The sequence below is a fragment of the Eubalaena glacialis genome, chromosome X, assembly GCF_028564815.1.
Source record: "Eubalaena glacialis isolate mEubGla1 chromosome X, mEubGla1.1.hap2.+ XY, whole genome shotgun sequence".
Classification (NCBI taxonomy): Eukaryota; Metazoa; Chordata; class Mammalia; order Artiodactyla; family Balaenidae; genus Eubalaena; species Eubalaena glacialis.
In genome coordinates, this window is record NC_083736.1 from 18178264 (window position 1) to 18200630 (window position 22367).

Consider the following 22367-nt stretch of genomic DNA (forward strand, 5'->3'; position numbering starts at 1 on the left):
AAGGAATATAGTCATACCTTTGTATGGAGTGTAATCTGTAAAAATATTGAATTACTATGTTGTACACCTGAAACTAATAATATTTTAAGTCAACTATACTTCAATTAAAAAAAAAATGTCAGAAAAGAATAGTAACTGTTATAAAAGTGAAATTGAAACTAAACCCTTCAGAGAAGTTCCATACTTCTGATTCACTGAATGGAACAACTTTATATTATCCTTGTCCTCATTCAGTTAGCTTCATTTGCAACAAATATTTAACAAATATCAAGTACTCAGATACCATTATATTATATTACCAAAACTGTCTAATACTGATTGACTTTGCAAAGGCCTTTCTTGCAATGCAACAAACACACTTCAAAATAATTGAAGACACTACAATTGTAAATTTGTTAACAAATTTTAACCCAATAATCCATGTTTCCATAATGAATACACAAACAGAAAAATGTATGAACTCACATAAAGTAAACACATGAAAAGAAAACAGGGATGGAGAGAGGAGGGGTGGTAAAAAGACAGCTGAATTCATTAGTTCCTATAAAAGTCTAAAAATATTTCCACCCAGTCAAACTTATTCTCTGAAAAATGAAAGAGATGTGTAAGACTGTGCCCACGTCAGACAAAACAGAATCTACACTGAGAAGGAGGAGGGGAAAGCACTGGTTGTCAGGAAGTCACCACAGTCTCTGCCAACACCATTATCAGTGACAGCTGGTTTCCAAAAGGGTACCTTCAAGGAACCATTAATCAGAGAATAATGGGGACAACAAAAGGCAATGCTTCTCAACTAGTTAGCATACTATTAGCAATGGATTCCCGTGGCATATATACTATGTGCAGGAATAGTGTGCTGGACCGCATGTTCTCAATAAATATATGGTAGATTGGGGGAGACTGATTGCACTAATAGTCTCAGTTTTTAATGTATCCTTGTATCCATGCCCTTTTATAGTGCCCTCTCATACTGCCTTTGGGCCTGACCATGTGACATGCTTTGACCAAATGAATAGTTACAAACTTGATGCAAGCAGAGGCTTGAAAAGGCACTCCTGTGGTTCTGATTTCAGTAGGCCTGGAATGGGCAGGGTGCAAGCATGTGCATTTTGAAAAAACTCCTTAGGTGATTCAGATATGCACTCTTCTTTAAAAATCTCTGACTTCGGGGCTTCCCTGGTGGCGCAGTGGTTGAGAGTCTGCCTGCTAGTGCAGGGGACACGGGTTCGAGCCCTGGTCTGGGAGGATCCCACATGCCGCGGAGCAACTAGGCCCGTGAGCCACAACTACTGAGCCTGCGCATCTGGAGCCTGTGCTCCACAGCAAGAGAGGCCGCGATAGTGAGAGGCCCGCGCACCGCGATGAAGAGTGGCGCCCGCTTGCCGCAATTAGGGAAAGCCCTCGCACAGAAACGAAGACCCAACACAGCCAAAAAAAAATTAAATAAATAAATTAATTAATTAAAGTTAAAAAAAAAAAATCTCTGACTTAGAATGTTCCACAAGTCCTAAAGACTGTGAACACAGTATCTCAGGAATGTTATATAGTCCTAAGACATTAATACCTGAGAGAAGCTTTCATGGAAATGGATTTTCAGATTCTGAAACCACTGAAAACACTTGATGTTATCCAGTCTGTAGCACTAAGAAATAATATAAATTGTTTAATAAAGTAATTTTAGAGCTGAAAATGTACTTAGAAATCTAAACCACTTATTTTGAAAAAGAAGAAACTGAGTCCACCTTAAGGAACAGTGGTAGCACCAGGGCCAAATCCCACACCTCTGGGTTTTCACTTCATCATAGAAAATCTAAAAAGTACACTTTCAAATGTTAGTTTTAATTTCCTCTACTACTACTTTTTTCTCATCAGCCCTATTAATTTCACTGAAATGAATTAATTTAAGACTTATCTCCTTTTATTTTTTCCACTCAGTAGTAGAGATGCTAATAAATGTGAAACAGTAAAAAATAAGCTTCTTCTAGTGTCAGGAAGGAGGAACAACAACAGGAATTGGCAGGCATAAAAGATCTGGGAGAAGAGAGTTCTAGACAGAAGAAATAGCAAGTATGTATGAGGAAGAATAAGAGGTTCATATGACTTGAGTGAGATAAGAGAGGCAGAAACTTGTAGGAGATGATGGCAGAAAGATTAGCAGTCCCTGTCCTATGCTTACTTGGGTTCACCTCTGTCTCTCACTGCAATTATTTGCAAGGTCTTTGATAACTACAATATATTTGAGCGAGATTTCTAATTTCCAGTAATGGGAGACTCAGTTATTCTGCCCAAACCTCCAGAGGAAACCAATTAAAAATATTGAGGGAAGGACTTTTGTTTTTTGTTTTGTTTGTTTTTTTTTTCTTTTACAAATCTCTTACAAAGCAAAAGATCTAACAACAAAAGCAAAATAAATCAGGAATCCAAAAAGTGCACAAGGAAGCCACTTTTACCCTGAGGACATTGGATATTTCTTTTTTTTTTTTTTTAACATCTTTATTGGAGTATAATTGCTTTACAATGTTGTGTTAGTTTCTGCTGTATAACAAAGTGAATCAGCTATACATACACATATATTCCCATAGCCCCTCCCTCTTGCGTCTCCCCCCACCCTCCCTATCCCACCCCTCTAGGTGGTCACAAAGCACCGAGCTGATCTCCCTGTGCTATGCAGCTGCTTCCCACTAGCTATCTATTTCACATTTGGTCGTGTATATATGTCAATGCAACTCTCTCATTTTGTCCCATCTTACACTTCCCCCTCCCTGTGTCCTCAAGTCCATTCTCTACGTCTGCATCTTTATTCCTGTCCTGCCCCTATGTTCATCAGAACCATTTTTGGTTTTAGATTCCATATATATGTGTTAGCATACAATATTTGTTTTTCTCTTTCTGACTTACTTCACACTGTATGACAGACTCTAGGTCCATCCACCTCACTACAAATAACTCAATTTTGTTTCTTTTTATGGCTGAGTAATATTCCACTGTATATATGTGCCACATCTTCTTTATCCATTCATCTGTCGATGGACACTTAGGTTGCTACCATATCCTGGCTATTGTAAATAGTGCTGCAATAAACATTGTGGTACATGTCTCTTTTTGAATTATAGTTTTCTCAAGGTATATGCCCAGTAGTGGGATTGCTGGGTCATATGGTAGTTCTATTTTTAGTTTTTTAAGGAACCTCCATACTGTTCTCCATAGTGGCCGTATCAATTTACATTCCCAACAACAGTGCAAGAGGGTTCCCTTTTCTCCACACCCTCTCCAGCATTTATAGTTTGTAGATTTTTTTATGATGGCCATTCTGACCAGTGTGAGGTGATACCTCATTGTAGTTCTGATTTGCATTTCTCTACTGATTAGTGATGCTGAGCATCCTTTCATGTGTTTGTTGGCAATCTGTATATCTTCTTTGGATAAATGTCTATTTAGGTCTTCTGCCCATTTTTGGATTGGGTTGTTTGTTTTTTTGATATTGAGCTGCATGAGCTTCTTGTATATTTTGGATATTAATCCTTTGTCAGTTGCTTTGTTTGCAAATATTTTCTCCCATTCTGAGGCTTGTCTTTTCGTCTTGTTTATGGTTTCTTTGCTATACAAAAGCTTTTAAGTTTCATTAGGTCTCATATGTTTATTTTTGTTTATATTTCCATTTCTCTAGGAGGTGGGTCAAAAAGGATCTTGCTGTGATTTTGGTCAAAGAGTGTTCTTCCTATGTTTTCCTCTAAGAGTTTTAGAGTGTCTGGCCTTACATTTAGGTCTTTAATCCATTTTGAGTTTATTTTTGTGTATGGTGTTAAAGAGTGTTCTAATTTCATTCTTTTACGTGCAGCTGTCCAGTTTTCCCAGCACCAGTTACTGAAGAGGCTGTCTTTTCTTCCTCCTTTATCAAAGATAAGGTCACCATATGTGCGTGGGTTTATCACTGGGCTTTCTATCCTGTTCCCTTGATCTATATTTCTGTTTTTGTGCCAGTATCATACTGTATTGATTACTGAAGCTTTGTAGTATAGTCTGAAGTCTGGGAGCCTGATTGCTCCAGCTCTGTTTTTCTTTCTCAAGAAAAACTTTGGCTATTCGGGGTCTTTTGTGTTTCCATATAAATTGTGAAACTTTTTGTTCTCGTCTGTGAAAAATGCCAGTGGTAGTTTGATAGGGATTGCATTGAATCCGTAGATTGCTTTGGGTAGTAGAGTCATTTTCACAATGTTGATTCTTCCAATCCAAGAACATGGTATATCTCTCCATCTTTTTGTATCATCTTTAATTTCTTTCATCAGTGTCTTATAGTTTTCTGCATACAGGTCCTTTGTCTCCTTAGGGAGGTTTATTCATAGGTATTTTTTTCTTTTTATTGCAATGGTAAATGGGAGTGTTTCCTTAATTTCTCTTTCAGATTTTTCATCATTAGTGTATAGGAATGCAAGAGATTTCTGTGCATTAATTTTGTATCCTGCTACTTTACCAAATTCATTGATTAGCTCTAGTACTTTTCTGGTAGCACCTTAAGGATTCTCTATGTATAGCATCATGTCATCTGCAAACAGTGACAGTTTTACTTCTTTTCTAACTTGGATTCCTTTTATTTCTTTTTCTTCTCTGATTGCTGTGGCTAAAACTTCCAAAACCATGTTCAATAATAGTGGTTACAGTGGGCAACCTTGTCTTGTTCCTGATCTTAGAGGAAATTGTTCCAGTTTTTCACCATTGCGAATGATGTTGTCTGTGGGTTTGTCATATATGGCCTTTATTATGTTGAGGTAGGTTCCCTCTATGCCCACTTTCTGGAGAGTTTTTATCATAAATGGGTGTTGAATTTTGTTGAAAGCTTTTTCTGCATCTATTGAGATTATCATATGGTTTTTATCCTTCAGTTTGTTAATATGGTGTATCACATTGATAGATTTGCATATATTGAAGAATCCTTGCATTCCTGGGATAAACCCCATTTGATCATGGTGTATGACCCTTTTAATGTGCTGTTGGATTCTGTTTGCTAGTATTTTGTCAAGGATTTTTGCATCTATGTTCATCAGTGATACTGGTCTGTAGTTTTCTTTTTTGTGACATCTTTGTCTGGTTTTGGCATCAGGGTGATGGTGGTCTCGTAAAATGAGTTTGGGAGTGTTCCTTCCTCTGCTATATTTTAGAAGAGTTTGAGAAGGAAACGTGTTAGCTCTTCTCTAAATATTTGATAGAATTTGCCTGTGAAGCCATCTAGTCCTGGGCTTTTGTTTGTTGGAAGATTTTAAATCACAGTTTCAATTTCAGTGCTTGTGATTGGTCTGTTCATATTTTCTATTTCTTCCTGGTTCAGTCTTGGAAGGTTGGACTTTTCTAAGAACTTGTCCATTTCTTCCAGGTTGTCCATTTTACTGGCGTATAATTGCTTGTAGTAGTCTCTCGTGATCCTTTGTATTTCTGCAGCGTCAGTTGTTACTTCTTCTTTCATTTCTAATTCTGTTGATTTGAGTCTTCTCCCTTTTTTTCTTGATGAGTCTGGCCAATGGTTTATCAATTTTGTTTATCTTCTCAAAGAACCACGTTTTAGTTTTATTGGTCTTTGCTATTGTTTCCTTCATTTCTTTTCATTTATTTCTGACCTGATCTTTATGATTTCTTTCCTTCTGCTAACTTTGGGGTTTTTTTGTTCTTCTTACTCTAATTGCTTTAGGTGTAAGCTTAGGTTGTTTATTTGAGATTTTTCTTGTTTCTTGAGGCAGGATTGTATAGCTATAAACTTCCCTCTTAGAACTGCTTTTACTGCATCCCATAGGTTTTGGGTCATCGTGTTCTCATTGTCATTTGTTTCTAGGTATTTTTTTATTTCCTCTTTGATTTCTTCAGTGATCTCTTGGTTATTTAGTAGCGTGTTGCTTAGCCTCCATGTGTTTGTATTTTTTACAGTTTTTTCCCTGTAATTGATATCTAGTCTCATAGCATTGTGGTTGGAAAAGATACTTGATATGATTTCAATTTTCTTAAATTTACCGAGGATTGATTTGTGACACAAGGTATGATCTATCCTGGAGAATGTTCCATAAGCACTTGAGAAGAAATTGTATTCTGTTGTTTTTGGATGGAATGTCCTATAAATATCAATTAAGTCCATCTGGTCTAATGTGTCTTTTAAAGTTTGTGTTTCCTTATTTATTTTCATTTTGGATGATCTGTCCTTTGGTGAATTTGGGGTGTTAAAATCCCCTACTATTATTGTGTTACTGTCGATTTCCCCTTTGTTTGCTGTTAGCATTTGCCTTACGTATTGAGGTGCTCCTATGTTGGGTGCATAAATATTTACAAGTGTTATATCTTCTTCTTGGATTGATCCCTTGATCATTATGTAGTGTCCTTCCTTGTCTCTTGTAATAGTCTTTAAAGTCTATTTTGTCTGATAAGAGTATTGCTATTCCAGCTTTGTTTTGATATCCATTAGCATGGAATACCTTTTTCAAATTGCATGGAATATTTTTTCCCATCCCCTCACTTTCAGTCTGTATGAGTCCCTAGGTCTGAAGTGGGTCTCTTGTAGACAGCATATATATGGGTCTTGTTTTGCTATCCATTCAGCCAGTCTGTGTCTTTTGGTTGGAGCATTTAATCCATTTACATTTAAGGTAATATCGATATGTATGTTCCTATTACCATTTTCTTAATTGTTTTGGGTTTGTTATTGTAGGTCTTTTCCTTCTCTTGTGTTTCCTGCCTAGCGGAGTTTCTTTAGCATTTGTTGTAAAGCTGGTTTGGTGGTGCTGAATTCTCTTAGCTTTTGCTTGTCTGTAAAGGTTTTAATTTCTCCGTCGAATCTGAATGAAATTCTTGCTGGGTAGAGTAACCTAGGTTTTATGTTTTTCCCTTTCATCACTTTAAATATGTCCTGCCACTCCCTTCTGGCTTGCAAAGTTTCTGCTGAAAGGTCAGCTGTTAACCTTATGGGATTTCCCTTGTATGTTATTTGTTGGTTTTCCCTTGCTGCTTTTAATATTTTTTCTTTGAATTTAATTTTTGATAGCTTGATTAATATGTGTCTTGGTGTGTTTCTCCTTGGATTTATCCTGTTTGGGACCTCTGCGCTTCCCGGACTTGATTGACTATTTCCTTTCCCATGTTATGGAAGTTTTCAACTGTAATCTCTTCAACTATTTTCTCAAACCCTTTCTTTTTCTCTTCTTCTTCTGGGACCCCTAGAATTCCAGTGTTGGTGCATTTAATGCTGTCCCAGAGGTCTCTGAGACTGTCGTCAACTCTTTCCATTCTTTTTTCTTTATTCTGCTCTGTGGCTGTTATTTCCACTATTTTATCTTTCAGGTCACTTATCTGTTCTTTGCCTCAGTTATTCTGCTATTGATTTCTTCTAGAGTATTTTTAATTTCATTTATTGTGTTGTTCATCATTGTTTGCTGTTTAGTTCTTCTAGATCCTTGTTAAACGTTACTTTTATTTTTTCCATCCTATTTCCAAGATTTTGGATCATCTTTACTATCATTACTCTGAATTCTTTTTCAGCTGGACTGCCTATTTCTTCTTCATTTGTTTGGTCCAGTGGGTTTTTACCTTGCTCCTTCATCTGCTGCATATTTCTCTGTCTTCTCATTTTGTTTAACTTACTATGTTTGGGGTCTTCTTTTCACAGGCTGCAGGTTTGTAGTTCCCGTTATTTTTGGTGTCTTCCCCCAGTGGGTGAGGTTTGTTCAGTGGCTTGTGTAGGCTTCCTGATGGAGGGGACTGGTTCCTGTGTTCTGGTGGATGAGGCTGGATCTTGTCCTTCTGGTGGGCAGGGCCACGTCTGTTGGTGTGTTTTGAAGTGTCTGTGAACTTAGTATGACTTTAGATAGCCTCTCTGCTAATGGGTGGGGCTGTGTTCCTGTCTTGCTAGTTGTTTGGCATGGGGTGTCCAGCACTGGAGCTTGCTGGCCGTTGGGTGGAGCTGGGTCTTAGTGTTGGGACGAAGATCTCTGGGAGAGCTCTCGCCGATTGATATTACATGGGGCCGGGAGGTTTCTGGTGGTCCAATGTCCTGGACTCGGCCCTCCCACCTCGGAGGCTCAGGCCCGACACCCGGCTGGAGTACCAAGACCCTGCCAGCCACACAGCTGAGAAGAAAAGGAAGAAAGAAAGAAAGGAAAAGAACAGACAGAACCCTAGGACAAATGGTAAAAGCAAACTTATACAGACAAAATCACACAAAGAAGCATACACATACACACTCACAAAAAGAGAAAAAGGAGACAAAAGAAAATATATATATATTAAAAAAAAGGAAGAGAGCAACCAAACCAATAAACAAATCCACCAATGATAATAAGCACTAAATACTAAACTAAGATAAACATAAAACCAGAAACAAATTAGACACAGAAAGCAAACCCCAAGTCTACAGTTGTTCCCAAAGTCCACCGCTTCAATTTTGGGAACATTCATTGTCTATTCAGGTATCTTCAGATGCAGGGTTTATCAAGTCGATTGTGGGGACTTAATCTGCTGCTCCTGAGGTTGCAGGGAGAAATTTCCCTTTCTCTTCTTTGTTTGCACAGCTCCTGGGGTTCAGTTTTGGTTTTGGCCCCGCCTCTGTGTGTCGGCCACCCTCAGGCGTCTTTTACCCACCCAGACAGGAGGGGCTTAAAACAGCAGCTGATTAGGCTCTCTTGCTCACTCAGGCTGGGGGGAGGGAGGGGTACGGTAGTCATAATTGGAATGAGGGGTGAGCCTGAGGTGGCAGAGGCTGGCGTGACTTTGCAACAGCCTCAGGTGTGCCGTTGTGTTCTCCCGGGGAAGCTGTCCCTGGATCACGGGACCCTGGCAGTGGTGTCGTGCACAGGCTCCCAGGTGGGTGTGGATAGTGACCTGTGCTTGCACACAGGATTCTTCGTGGCAGTGGCAGCAGCGTTAGTGGTTCATGCCCATCTCTGGGGTCTGAGCTGATAGCCGCGGCTCACGCCCATCTCTGGAGCTCGTTTAGGCAGTGCTCTGCCTTCTGTGGGCACACTGGGAAAGAATCCCCTCTCCTCATGCACCCCAAAACAAAGGTCTTTTGCCTCTCTGACAGGTCCAGACTTTTTCCCGGACTCCCTCCTGGCTGGCACACCAGCCCCCTTCACGCTGTCTTCACACAGCCAAACCGAGTCCTCTCCCTGGGGTCTGACCTCCAAAGCCCGAGCCTCAGCTCCCAGCCCCCAGTGGGAGAGCAGACAAGCCTCTCAGGTCGGTGAGTGCTGTTCGGCACCGATTCTCTGCGCGGGAATCTCTCCGCTTTGCCCTCTGCATCCCTGTTGCTGCGCTCTCCTTCATGGCTCCAAAGCTTCCCCCACTGCCCACCCCCTGTCCCCGCCAGTGAAGGGGCTCCCTAGTGCGTGGAAACTTTTCCTCCTTCACAGCTCCCTCCCAGAGGTGCGGGTCCGGTCCCTATTCTTTTGTCTGTGTTTTTTCTTTTTTCTTTTGCCCTACCCAGGTATGTGGGGAGTTTCTTGCCTTTTGGGAAGTCTGAGGTCTTCTGCCAGCATTCAGTAGGTGTTCTGTAGGAGTTGTTCCACATGTAGATGTATTTTTGATGTATTTGTGGGGAGGAAGGTGATCTCCACGTCTTACTCCTTCACCATCTTCCCTATTATTTCTCGGATATTTCTGTAAAATAAAAATGTTTATTGTGATGGTCTCACAGGATTAGGAGCATGGAGAACAAAGCCCAAGGCCCATAGAAGATGGGAAGTCTATTAGCATACTGTCTGCATAAAAAGCTATGACCTCAAAGGGCTACACCCTCAAGGAAGGGTAAGTGGTCTTTCAGTCTGGAATCATGTCATCTTTGTGGTCCAGGGAACTTAAAAATTGAACTTGGATTAAAGTGAACCTAGACCAGTAGTAACTTCAGGCATCTGGTAGAAACAGATAAAAGTTCTTTCTGAAGGAAGTTACTTTCATCCTATGACTTAAATTATTCTTACAGGTAATTTTCAGGTACAACGAACAGCAAATACTCAAGGACAACAAGGCACACAAGGGGAAAAGAAAACATGCAGGATCAATATACGATAGAAGTAGAACTATAATGACTTTATATATTGGAATTATTAAATACAGACTATAAATAAACCATACTTACTATAAAAATTTATATCAAATTTTTAAAAAGAAAATATTAAAAAAAACAATTATTACATTTTGCACATAAAAGGCATTAAATAAATATTTGTGTACTTAAGTTAATAAACATCTAGCCTTTTCCATGATGTCAACTACTACTTCATTCACTCATTTTATCCAACAAACATTTTTGCCTATTCATGGTGTTCTGTGCAATGTTTTCAGTATGAAGGATACAATAGTAAACAATACGCACACAGGGTTCTTGCTCTCAAAAACTCTCACATCTATGGGGAAGACATATAGGTAGACAGCCAAAAATAACCTGGTAGGATTAGTACTCCCTCAAGGACTACAATAGGACCAGATAATTGAACATATTCACAAGACTCCCAAGAGCCTCCCAAGCACAGCTCCCCACGGTCCTTCTTATTCACCCAAGGAGGTGAAAGACTTGTGCAATGAGTCTTTGTTTAGGGAGAGCTCCCTAAAAGGTTCCAGCAGATTCTTCCATGACCTTCTGGTCACATAACCAAGCCGGACTGTTAAACTGGTTACACCAGCTGTAAAGCACCAATAAACTGGCCCTAGATCAGGAATAAGACAAGGGTACCCACTCTCACCATGCCTATGCCAGAGCAATCAAGCAAGAAAAAGCAATAAAAGGCATCAGAATCATAAAGGAAGAAGTAAAATTTTCTCCATTTGCAGATGACATGATTTTATATATATAAAGTCTTAAAGATTCTGCCAAAAAACTGTTAGATTTAATCAACAAATTGAGTAAAATTGCAGGATACAAAATCAACGTACAAAAATCATTAGTGCTTCTCTACACTAATAAATGAATTATCTGAAAAAGAAATAAAGAACAATCCCATTTACAATAGCATCAGAAACAATAAAATACTTAGGAATAAATCTAACCAAGTTGGTGAAAGATCTCCTCACTGCAAACGTTAAGACACTGATGAAGGAAATTGAAAAAAACACAAATGGGATGATATCCTGTCTTCATGGACTGGAATAATTCATATTGTTAAAATGTTCATACTATGCAAAGCTATCTATAGATTGAATGCAATCCCTATCAAGAGTCCAATGGCATTTTTTTTTTTTACAGAAATAGAAAAAACAATCCTAAAATTCATTTGGAACAACAAAAGACTCTGAATAGCCAAAGCAATCCTGAGAAAGAAGAACAAAGCTGGAGGAATCACACTTCTTGATTTCAAACTACATTACAATGCTATAATAATCAAAATAGTATACTACTGGCATAAAAATATATATATATCAATGGAACAGAATTGAGAGCCCAGAAATAAACCTTCGCATATGCAGATAACCAATATTTGACATGGGAGCCAAGAATACTCAATGGAGGAAAGACAGTCTCTTCAATAACTAATGCTGGGAAAATTGGATATTCACATGCAAAAGAATGAAGCTAGATCCCTACCTTACACCACTCACAAAAATTAACTGGAAATAGATTAAAGACTTAAATGTAAGACCGGAAACCATAAAACTCCTAGAAGAAAACACAGGGGAAAAGCTCCTTAAGGAAACAATCAACAAAATGAAAAGGCAACTTACAGAATGGGAGAAAATATTTGCAAACCACACATGTGATAAGGGGTTAATATCCAAAATATATAAGGAACTTACATAACTCAGTAGCAAAAACAAAATAATTCAATTAAAAATTGAGTGAAGGACCCAAATATACATTTTTCCGAAGGAGACATACAGATGGCCAACATGCACAGGAAAAGGTGCTCAACATTACTAATCATCAGAGAAATGCAATTTAAAACCACAAAGAGATATCACCTCACATACATTAGACTGGCTATTATCAAAAAGATAAGAGATAACAAATGTTGGCAAGGAAGTGGAGGAATGGGAACCCTTCCACACTGTTGGTAGAAATCTAAATTGATGCAGCGCTATGGAAAACAGTATAGAAGTTCCTCAAAAAATTAAAAAATAGGACTACCAACATTTTCCAATAACTGACAAGGTGGCAGAAGTGGAGCAAAAGAGGCAGACCTTCTGTAAGTCCACCTACCTCAGGCGTGGACCTCAACCAGCTGCTGGACAAGTCCTACAAGCCGCTCATGCAGTTGTACTGCGCCCGGCAGCAACCGCGGCTGAATCCGGCCTGCGGAGGAAGCAGCACTCGCTGCTTAAGTGCCTGAGCAAGGCCAAGAACAAGGCGCCACCCATGGAGAAGCCTAAGGTTGTTAAGATGCACCTGTGGGACATGATCATCGTTCCCAAGAATAGTGGGCGGCTACAAGGGCAAGATCCTCAACCAGGTGGAAATCAAGCCTGGGATGATTGGCCACTGTATGGGCAAGTTCTCAATCACCTACAAGCCTGTGAAGCACGAGCTGCTCAGACATCAGGGTCACCCACTTCTCCAGCTTCATCCCCTTCAAGAAGCCTGCTTGGCCAATAAAGGCACAGACTGCTCTAAAAAATAAATAACTTTTAAAAATAAATAAAAATAGGACTACCTTATGATCCAGCAATTCCACTTCTGGGTATATATCCAAAGGAAATAAAATCACTGTCTCAAAAAGATATCTGCACCCCTGTGTTCACTGCAGCATTATTTACAGGACAAGAAAACGCCTAAGTGCCCATCCACATTAATGGATAAAGATGTCTTAAGATATATATGTATGAATATTATTCAGCCATTAAAAAAGGAAATCTTGCCATTTGGAACAGCAGGGATGAGGGCATTATGCTAAGTAAAATAAGTCAAACAGAAAAAGACAAATACTGTATCATCTCACCTATACATAGAATCTAATAAAACTGACCTCATAGAAACAGAGAACAGATTGGTGGTTGCCAGAGGTGGGGAGTTGGGGAGGTGGAAGGAGGCCTGGGTGAAGGTGGTAAAAAGTACAAACTTTCACTTATAAAATATATTTGTTCTGGGGATGTAATGTACAGCATGGTGACTATAGTTAAAAATACTGTATTGCATATTTGAAAACTGCTAAGAGAGTAGATCTGAAAAGTTCTTACTACAAGAAAAGAAAACTGTAACTATGTGAGGTGATGGATATTAACTAAACTTATTGTGGTAATCATTTCACAGTATATACATATATCAAATCATTATGTTATACATCTTAAACTTATACAACGCTATATGTCAATTATATCTCAATAAAGCTAGAAGAAAAAAATTAAAATAAACCAGTCCTAGGTGCTGCCAGGGGAGTTTCAAACTTTAAATAGCATGTTACACATCATTAGTTAGCCCACTGCCCTTATCTTGGCCAAGAGTCAGTGTCAGTCAGTGTCCCAGTCTAGCTGTAAAATAATTTTATTCTTCGCAGCGAGAAAATGCTGCTTAAGCCAAGTCTTGAATAAATAGGCATTTATGCTCATTGTGAATTTAGTAGTGCCAGATATTTACCTGATAGTCAATAAATATTAAATACTTGTTAGTTGCTATATGAAGAAAGAAAAATAATTTCTGACTAAATTCTATAGTAGTTTAAAATTTTCTTTCTTTAGCATTTGTATTACCTGTAAAGTCTTTTGGCAGCATGTAAGATTTTAATATCTTACTATTTTGGGAATGAGCTCATTTTAGATCTAAGAAGCAAGATTTATTCTTATCATAACAAAAGCTACCTTTTTTAGATCATTCTGTTAAGTGCTTTAAGTTTGTTATTTTACTGAATTTCGACAATCACCCTGTGTGGTATCTATGTCACCTCTGACTTGTTGATAAGGCATAGATCCAGAGAGGCTACATAAGTTGTCTAAAGTCATACAGCTAATAAGAAGGAGAGGTAAGCACCAAAACAAGATCAGCCTAACTCCATAGCCAATGCTCTACAACTATAGCAGATTCTGTCATGCCCCAGTCACATCCCTTTGGCACTTGTCAGCTACTCCATGCTTGCCCACGGCATTCCACGGCAAGGACCCATGATTTTCCACCTGCACAGGGCAGACCAGGAGTACAGGGGATTTAATGTCCCAGAGAGCAGTGCCCAGCCAGGAGGGATGAAAATGGAGGATAGATGCCCCTGCTTACTACCCCTTGAGTAGGACAATTCTGAAATGTGTTCCAGAAGTCCCGAGTAAGACTCACATTCCTACCCTCCTACTGATACTTCCTGGGATCACCTCCTCAATAAACCACTTGCATTCAAATCCTTCCCTGAGAGTCTACTTCTGGTGCAATCCAGCCTAAGATAATACCACATTCCCTTGCCTTCCCTTCCAGCTTTAGTTCAGAAGTAACCTGAAAGGTCCCCCAGTTCAGTCTCCCACCCACTGCAGTTTTCTACAATATCACTGACAGACAACCATCAGACTCTGCTTATAGAATTCCAGGAAAATAGAGCTGAATATCAGCACGACAATCTTTTCTACTTATTTCTTACTTGGATTGAGTAGAGCTACCCTTTTGTGTAACTTAAAACCTTTCTAGAGCCAGGGCAAAGTATTTCCTCTTCTACTTGCCAGCCTTTTGCATATCTGAAGACAGCTATCCAGTCCTCCCCAAGTCTTCCTTACTCCATTATTTTTCAATGTTTACTTATGTAAAGCACCTGATTAAGAGAGAACCAGAACTCTGGAAACAACTTTTAAGAGTTATCTGACACAGTCCCAGTTCCTGAAGCAAGACTAGATCTAAGTCATTGAAGACAGATGGTAAAACTATGTAAATCTGTGCTCAATATAATTTTTTACACTTTTTTTCCTGGCCACTGCCCAGAATTATGCCCCCCTTCCCCCCATCCTCAGCTCTATTTCCTAATTATAAAGTAGAAAAAGAAGGCTAATTGGAATTCATCTATGGCATGACAATTTGCAGTGAAATATTAAAATTCATTTTATGGAATTTTCAATTTTAGGGTTTGGCAATGATGAAAAGCACCCAGATCTTGGGAAAAAAAGGAACATGATTGCTGCCTAATTCTGTGATCTTTCTAAGAGTAGAAAGTATGTCTTTTTCCTTTGAAAAAAACTGTCCAAATTTGAAGAACTCAAAATTAACATGAAACTACTTCTTTCATGAGTGCTGGCATTATCAGCTTTCAAAGAAATGAACTACTCTCCATCATTATGTACAAATTTACATCATTATGTAAATGTCATCTATCCATCTCTAAGCCTTTTACAATGAATTCATCTTTTATTCATCTTGCGGTTGTGCACTGGGCATTATTTGTGCCATATCCAAGATAGTCATTTTGGAGAGGGACATCTTAAGAATTTTGCTTTCCTGGCTTTCTGTTAAGGTCTTAGAAAATTGTTGGACTTAACTCACCTAACAGCAAAGTCCTTACTGTTAACTTTTCCAAGTATGTGTCCCTTAGGCTTATTCTAACATACCTCTTCTATTTAAAAAGAAATAAACTGGGACTTCCCTGGTGGCGCAGTGGTTAAGCATCCGCCTGCCAATGCAGGGCACACGGGTTCGAGCCCTGGTCCGGGAAGATCCCACATGCCGCGGAGCAACTAAGCCCATGCGCACAACTACTGAGCCTGCGCTCTAGAGCCCACGAGCCACAACTACTGAAGCCCGCGCGCCTAGAGCCCATGCTCCGTAACAAGAGAAGACACCTCAATGAGAAGCCCATGCACCGCACGAAGAGCAGCCCCCGCTCACCGCAACTAGAGAAAGCCTGCACGCAGCAACAAAGACCCAACGCGGCCATAAATAAATAAACAAACAAACAAATAAATAAAATAATCTTATTAAAAAAATAAAAATAAAAATAAACTATTGGGGGGCTTCCCTGGTGGCGCAGTGGTTGAGAATCTGCCTGCCAATGCAGGGGACACGGGTTCGAGCCCCGGTCTGGGAAGATCCCACATGCTGCGGAGCAACTGGGCCTGTGAGCCACAACTGCTGAGCCTGCGCATCTGGAGCCTGTGCTCCGCAACAAGAGAGGCCGCGATGGTGAGAGGCCCGCGCACCACGACGAAGAGTGGCCCCCGCTTGCCGCAACTAGAGAAAGCCCTCGCACAGAAACGAAGACCCAACACAGCCAAAAATAAATAAATGAATTTTTTTAAAAAAATGATCAGAGCTGACCAATCTGGAAAGCTGTAATCACTATGAAATTTATAAAAAAAATAAATAAACTATTGGGTTTCAAGTAAGCTCAACCCTTACCAAGGCTGTGAAGAGTGTACCGAAATCTGCCCATTCCCTCTGGGAGATGATGCCCCCTTTCTCCATCACTGTACTCTCCCCCCACTCACCTGTTCTTATTAAATTATCTTGTATGAATCATTTACACCTTAGACATGTTAAAAGAAAAAAGAAAGAAATTTCTTTACCCTGATGTGAATTGAAAGGTCCTGTCCACTGCCAAATGCATTTTAAAAATCAACCCAAAGATATGTGAGATACTGAGAGGCAGGAGTGCTCTTCCCCCACCCTTAAAATCACCTATGATTACTCAGCAACCTACACAGAAAGCAGGTCCTGTTTTGAAACCTCTAAGGTGTTCACAAAACCAGTGCTGGGCTGATGGCACAGGATTACAGGAGTGTTTACAAAATCCAAATCTGTGGGATGCACCACTGGAGATTCTGAATCTGTAGGTTTGAGGAAGGAATCAAGGGGGGGAGGGAGGGAGGGAAGAAGAAAGTGAACAAATGATTGTGATAAACGCCAGGTCCAATTTTTAGTAATGATATATGGGCCAAGCTTATGAGATTTCCTCCTCCAAAGCCTGCTCTGAAAGTTCATCTGCCTACATATAAGGCTGTGCAGAAATGCCAGAAGTCTCCTCAATGTAACAAGCATGCCTATTTGGGGGTCAGGGGAGGTAAAGGTAAGAGGGGATATGATAATCATCCTGCTTCATAGAAAGCAAAGTACAGTGTTTCCCCAAGTCAGTTATCATTATGAGTCCAGTGGTTTCATATTTAAAACCTAGAATTCATAAAATTAACATAATGTTTAATTAAGACCCTGAGCATAGTTTTTAATCTTCAATTCTCTCCCAAATGGACATTTGTTGAGGTTTCTCTGGAGCCTCATATCAGATGGATTAGTTACAGTGCTCTTCTTATAGTATTTCCCAGACACTCTTGGAAAATGGAGCAATATTTTAGAGACTTGTCAAAAATTCTTCAATGGGGATCAAGAAAACTCTGCCAGGGCTTCCCTGGTGGCTCAGTGGATAAGAATCTGCCTGCCAATGCAGGGGACACAGGTTCGATCCCTGGTCTGGGAAGATCCCACATGCCGTGGAGTAACTAAGCCCGTGTGCCACAACTACTGAGCCTGTGCTCTAGAGCCCGTGAGCCACAACTACTGAGCCCACATGCCACAACTATTGAAGCCTGCGTGCCTACAGCCTGTGCTCCAGAACAAGAGAAGCCACTGCAATGAGAAGCCCGCGCACCGCAACAAAGGGTAGCCCCCGCTCTCCACAACTAGAGAAAGCCCATGTGTAGCAATGAAGACCCAACGCAGCCAAAAATAAATAAATAAATGAAAATTAAAAAAAAAAAAAGAAAAGAAAACTCTCCCATAACAGAGCTGAGGCTTCAGGCCTGGTGGTCTTCAGTTCCCTTCTGCTTCTTAGCTCATTCCAGCCCTGCCTGACAGTCCCATCCAGGTGTACACGGAGATATCCAACTAGAACTTTCTAAGTAGAGACCTGCCGTGATCCAAGGCTTATTTGTGTGTGTGAAGGACATGCTACTTTGTCTCTGACCCCGCAGAGAATGTTCCCCTGTACTGATGATGAAAATGGCTTTATATTCACAACTTTAGTCTGTGGGTAAGTTTCATCATTACCTCCTCCTTCTACTCACCCACCTCTTCCCTTGGTGCTTTCCTCTTCACGCTTCTCTTTTTCTCTTCGCCCACTTGTGACTCCACCGTGTCTTGTTTTCCTGATGTTCCCGCAGCCTAATACTGTCTCCTTGTTCTTCATAGACCTTTCATCTCCCACCCCCACAAACATATCTCACATCTTCATATAACTCATGTTTTCCCCTTGGCCTTCCAAATTCTCCAAAAGGAAGCACTTTTGCAGCTGGGCGTCTGGCTGTTCTCTAGTCTCCAGTTTTCTCTGTGAACATCTCACAGAGGAGTCTGTTGTAACAATTCTGTTCTATGTTATTTAGTCCTACTGCATTTTCTTAGGAAAAAAAGCTCAAAACTCCATTATTCTATCTTGTTTCCTTTCTTTTTCTCCCACTTCTTTCATTAAATCATAATGTATTTTAGAGCTTCTTTTCATTTTCTAATAGTACAAACACAGGGGCAAAAAAAAAATGCAGTGAGTTTTTTCCCTTCCTCCAAAAAGAACCCAGAGCTGATAGCATGAGAGATTCAGTCCAATTTAAGCTCTACTGAAAGTACAGTGTAGGCTTGTGGTGTTCTATAAATAACAACCACATTTCCCAAAGCTGTCTGTGGTTTATACAGAGGACCCCAATTAAACTCAAAACAGCTGAAGGAATAAACCTGTCAAAGAAAATGCATTTATAGTGTACCAGGCAGGTTAGACTATGGAATAAGTCAAATTCTAATTTCCTTAAAGTCATTGAGCTTCCATGTTTTGGTGAGATCAAATCCTAAATAATAAACCCATTTGATTTTACACACTCCCACAAACAAGCTTTTTATTTTACAGGTTCTTGGTAGCAATTTTTTGATGAGATCACATTTAGGGCAATCAAATGTAAATAAAATCTCATCTCTCTAACCCTGAAAGTACGAATCTACCCTTTCTATCACCTCTTCTTTGATAACTAATACATGGACCTCAACTCTGTAGGTAAACCTTTGTTTCTATGTTTCAAAACATTATGTTAGGACCCAGGTCAAACATGGTGTGCTAACCCTAATCCCCTGGTATGTCTATGTTAGAGTGTGGGGAAGAGTGTGGGAGATGACAGTGATGAGCACACAGCGACTCTTGACTTTCATGAGCAGGTTTGTATCCCGATTTACCAAGAGTAGGTGGGCACAAATAATGGAGAAGAAACGTGGTGGCAGTGACCGGTTTATCTGTCGATGAAATCCAGCTAAAGCCAACATTTGCCTTAGCAGGCTGGGATATTTCTACCTGATGAAATGTCTTAATTTGACATGTTGATTTCCAAATTAGTAACCCATCTTTATTAAAATTGTCCCTTTCTCTAGTTCTGGTGTAAAGAGTTAAGAAATTATTTTGCCTCTCAGCAGGGATTGGATAAGAAAACTCTGTCTTCTAATAAACAGGACAAGTTCCCTGAGCAATGCCCTACACAATACGCTACTTGAATCATTCTTAGACTTCTGAGTATGAGTCCAGACTTTACTATTAAGCATTCACGCAAGAACTTTCCCCTTCCCTTCCAATACAATCACTTCTTCCTCCATTTGCTTCCCCAGGTTTATCACCTAAGAATATTCGCAATAAAAAGCTGGAAATAGTAAAATCAAATCGTTTTCTTCCCTATGTATGTTAGCATCATGCCATCCAGACTTCCCCTATTTGTATGCCATCTTTTAAACCAACACTATTCTTTCAGGGAAAGACGATGGACAACCTTCTACGTCTGGTCTTGGGTTTAAGAGCAAGTTTTCCAAAATGACCTCAGAGATGAGGTTGCCAATTCTTCCTACCCATTAGTATTTGTGTTCAGCGTCCTGAAAAAAATGTCCATTTTGCCAGTTAGTTCACACTCATTTGGACACGTATCAGGTGGGGAGAAAGATGTCTTCTAATGCACTAGAACTGAAGGATGAAAAAAAAAAAAATGGAGATGCAGTACCAAGTTGTGAATATTTTGGGACTCACTGTGCAAATTATTTCTAAGTATTCACCATAGCAGTTTTCCGCAACATATTTAGTGGGCAAATAGTACAGTCAGTGACACCTGGCCCTCTACGCTCATTCACATGATTTCATTAATTTGTTTCATCTAACTGTGCTTATTCCTTTCATTTTGCTTCTATTAGACTACTGAGGTTTTTCCTGCATTTTACCTAGCTTCCAAACAATCAGCATTCATCCTTCATTCATTCAATTACCTTACTAGGTACTGCCACAATACCTCTGCCTTCAACTTCCTTTTGAAACATTCATTACCTTTCTCGCTGTTTAAAATTGTGAAATATTCTTGATATGCACATTTATCCTGAGGTAGATGAATACAGTTCTATAAAATGAAACAACAGGATGTGACAGTTCTTCGAAAAAAAGAAAGTCCTTTGAAATTAGCTCTCCTAGGAGTCTATTAACCCCTTATTCATATCTTTTGAATATTCTATGTAAAACACACTGCTAATATAATCTCTGGACTGTTTTATTCTTTAATGAACAAAAACTAAAACTGAAGGAGAAGAGAGATTATCCCACAGGGGCGATACTTGAGAGCATAGTTAATATTTTAATCTCTTTCTGAGCACTGACAAGTTGCCTGTATATGGGGCATATGGTTTTTAATTCATTCATTTATTCAGAATGTTATTATGCCCCAATCCGAGCCAAGTACTGTGCTAGGTACTGAGGTATACAGTTATTAAAGACAACCCTTCACTCAAGTAGTATCTAAGCTAGTGCATAGAGAGACAAAAAAATAATTATAAAACCGCATGTTGTTACAAGTTACGAACAAGCTAAGGACCAGGTGCCAGTTTAGGGGTTGAGGAAAGGCTTCCTCAAGACTGAAGGAGCAAGAGTAGGACACGTTAGAAAGCGTGAGTGGTATTCCAGGCAAGGGGAACAGCATATGCAAAGGCACAGACACTGGAGGATAAACTGTATGTATGTGTGGGAATGTTAAATTTTAGGAAGGCCTCCATCCTCCAGGATGCTCAAAATTGCAACTGGTGTGCTTGCCTCGAGTTTCCCAAATAATTTATTTGTGATATGGACCAGTGTTAGAATAATGTATAACAAAACAGTAAGTTGGCTTTCTACTGTCTGCTTATAAGGATCACTTTAATCTTCGTGCGCTTGACTACTCTCAAGTGGTACTTGTATGTAGATGCGTTTGATAGGAATAGACAAGAAGGTTATTTACCTTGTCTACTGAAGGTGAGACAAGAAGGTAAATAAATTTGAAATTGGTAAGCCAATTTCAAATTATCAGTATGGGTGAGAAAAGATATATTCTTTAGGAAAATTACTCAGCTAAGACCATTGTCCTAGACCAGTAGTTCTCAAAGTTTAGCATTCATAAGAATCCCCTGGAAGCCTTGTTAAAACACAGATGGCCAGGCCCCATCTTCAGAGTTTTGATTCATCAGGTCTGGGTAGGGGTGAGAATTTGTATTTCTAACAAGTTCCCAGGTGATGCTTATGCTGCTGATCTGGGACCATACTTGGAGAAGCTGGTCTACAGACTTCTTTCAAGTCATTGCAATCATAGAACTGAAAATATCAAGTCACATGGGCTCTTACATGTTAACCGTAAATAAGAGTTTAATGCTCTCAAAATAACAGACTGCACACAACATGTTTTCTAACTGAAGCCTAGAGACCTTAAATCTCATTCACTCCCCAGGCCCCCACTTCCTTAGCTTTGTCCTCTGGGCTTCGAAAAGCAACGTGATTTAAATAATTTATTTCCATACTAAAAGCCTTGTTTTTGACAAGCGCACTCTCTCCTGTACTCTGGTGCTTTCTGAAATATTCTGTTACGTAAGGAACAAATTACTCCCGAATTTAAACAGACTTCAACAGCTATTACCCTTGTGAAAGCTGCTCGTGAAAATGTGGAGAGTGATCTTTAACGTTTTCCCTTTCTGGTGAAGGGGAAATCAGGCAAAATAAATATCAGTCTGAGGGTCCAAATACTTGCAGCTGAATTTAAATAATGAAATAAAATATCATTATTTTCAGGGAACATTTGTCTTTAAAAAAAAAAAGGCTTTCTTTGCTTTCCAAACATATATGGCATTTTGACGAAATGAGCTTTTGCTACTATTTCCACTGAGAACGTTCACAGAAACCTTCAAGCGAACCAAGCCTCAAAGTAGCCTCAGGTTTTTTAAAATGACAAAATGGCTGTGGTTAAACAAAACATAAGCAGGGAACCTTCATTTTCACCCAGAAGAGCTCCCCACTTGCCTTGTTATGGAACTCTGCTGGCTGAGGGAGTCTCTGGTACTATGACTCCGCAGTTATTTTAAGTATCCGCGTGGGAGGGATGGGGGATGGGATGGACACAAGGTTGATAAATTCCCTTACTTACCTCTGGAGGAGAGGAACTCTGGGCACGACGCTGTCTTATTTACACAGCGAAAAGTGGAATCCATTAGATTTGGC

At 39.7% G+C, this 22367-nt stretch overlaps 1 long non-coding RNA gene and 1 pseudogene across 1 annotated transcript in view; one reads left to right on the forward strand and one right to left on the reverse strand.

The window, feature by feature from the left end:
- Positions 1–9475: 9475 nt before the first annotated feature.
- The window catches only part of LOC133082612 (uncharacterized), a 191251-nt gene continuing 178359 nt past the window's right edge, over positions 9476–22367 (reverse strand). Inside the window, exons 2-3 of the long non-coding RNA XR_009698968.1 lie at positions 22294–22367; positions 9476–9627 (exon numbers count right to left, since the gene is read on the reverse strand). This is a non-coding gene — a long non-coding RNA (uncharacterized LOC133082612). The remainder of the gene's footprint in view (positions 9628–22293) is intronic.
- LOC133082617 (small ribosomal subunit protein uS19-like) lies at positions 9743–12578 on the forward strand (annotated as a pseudogene).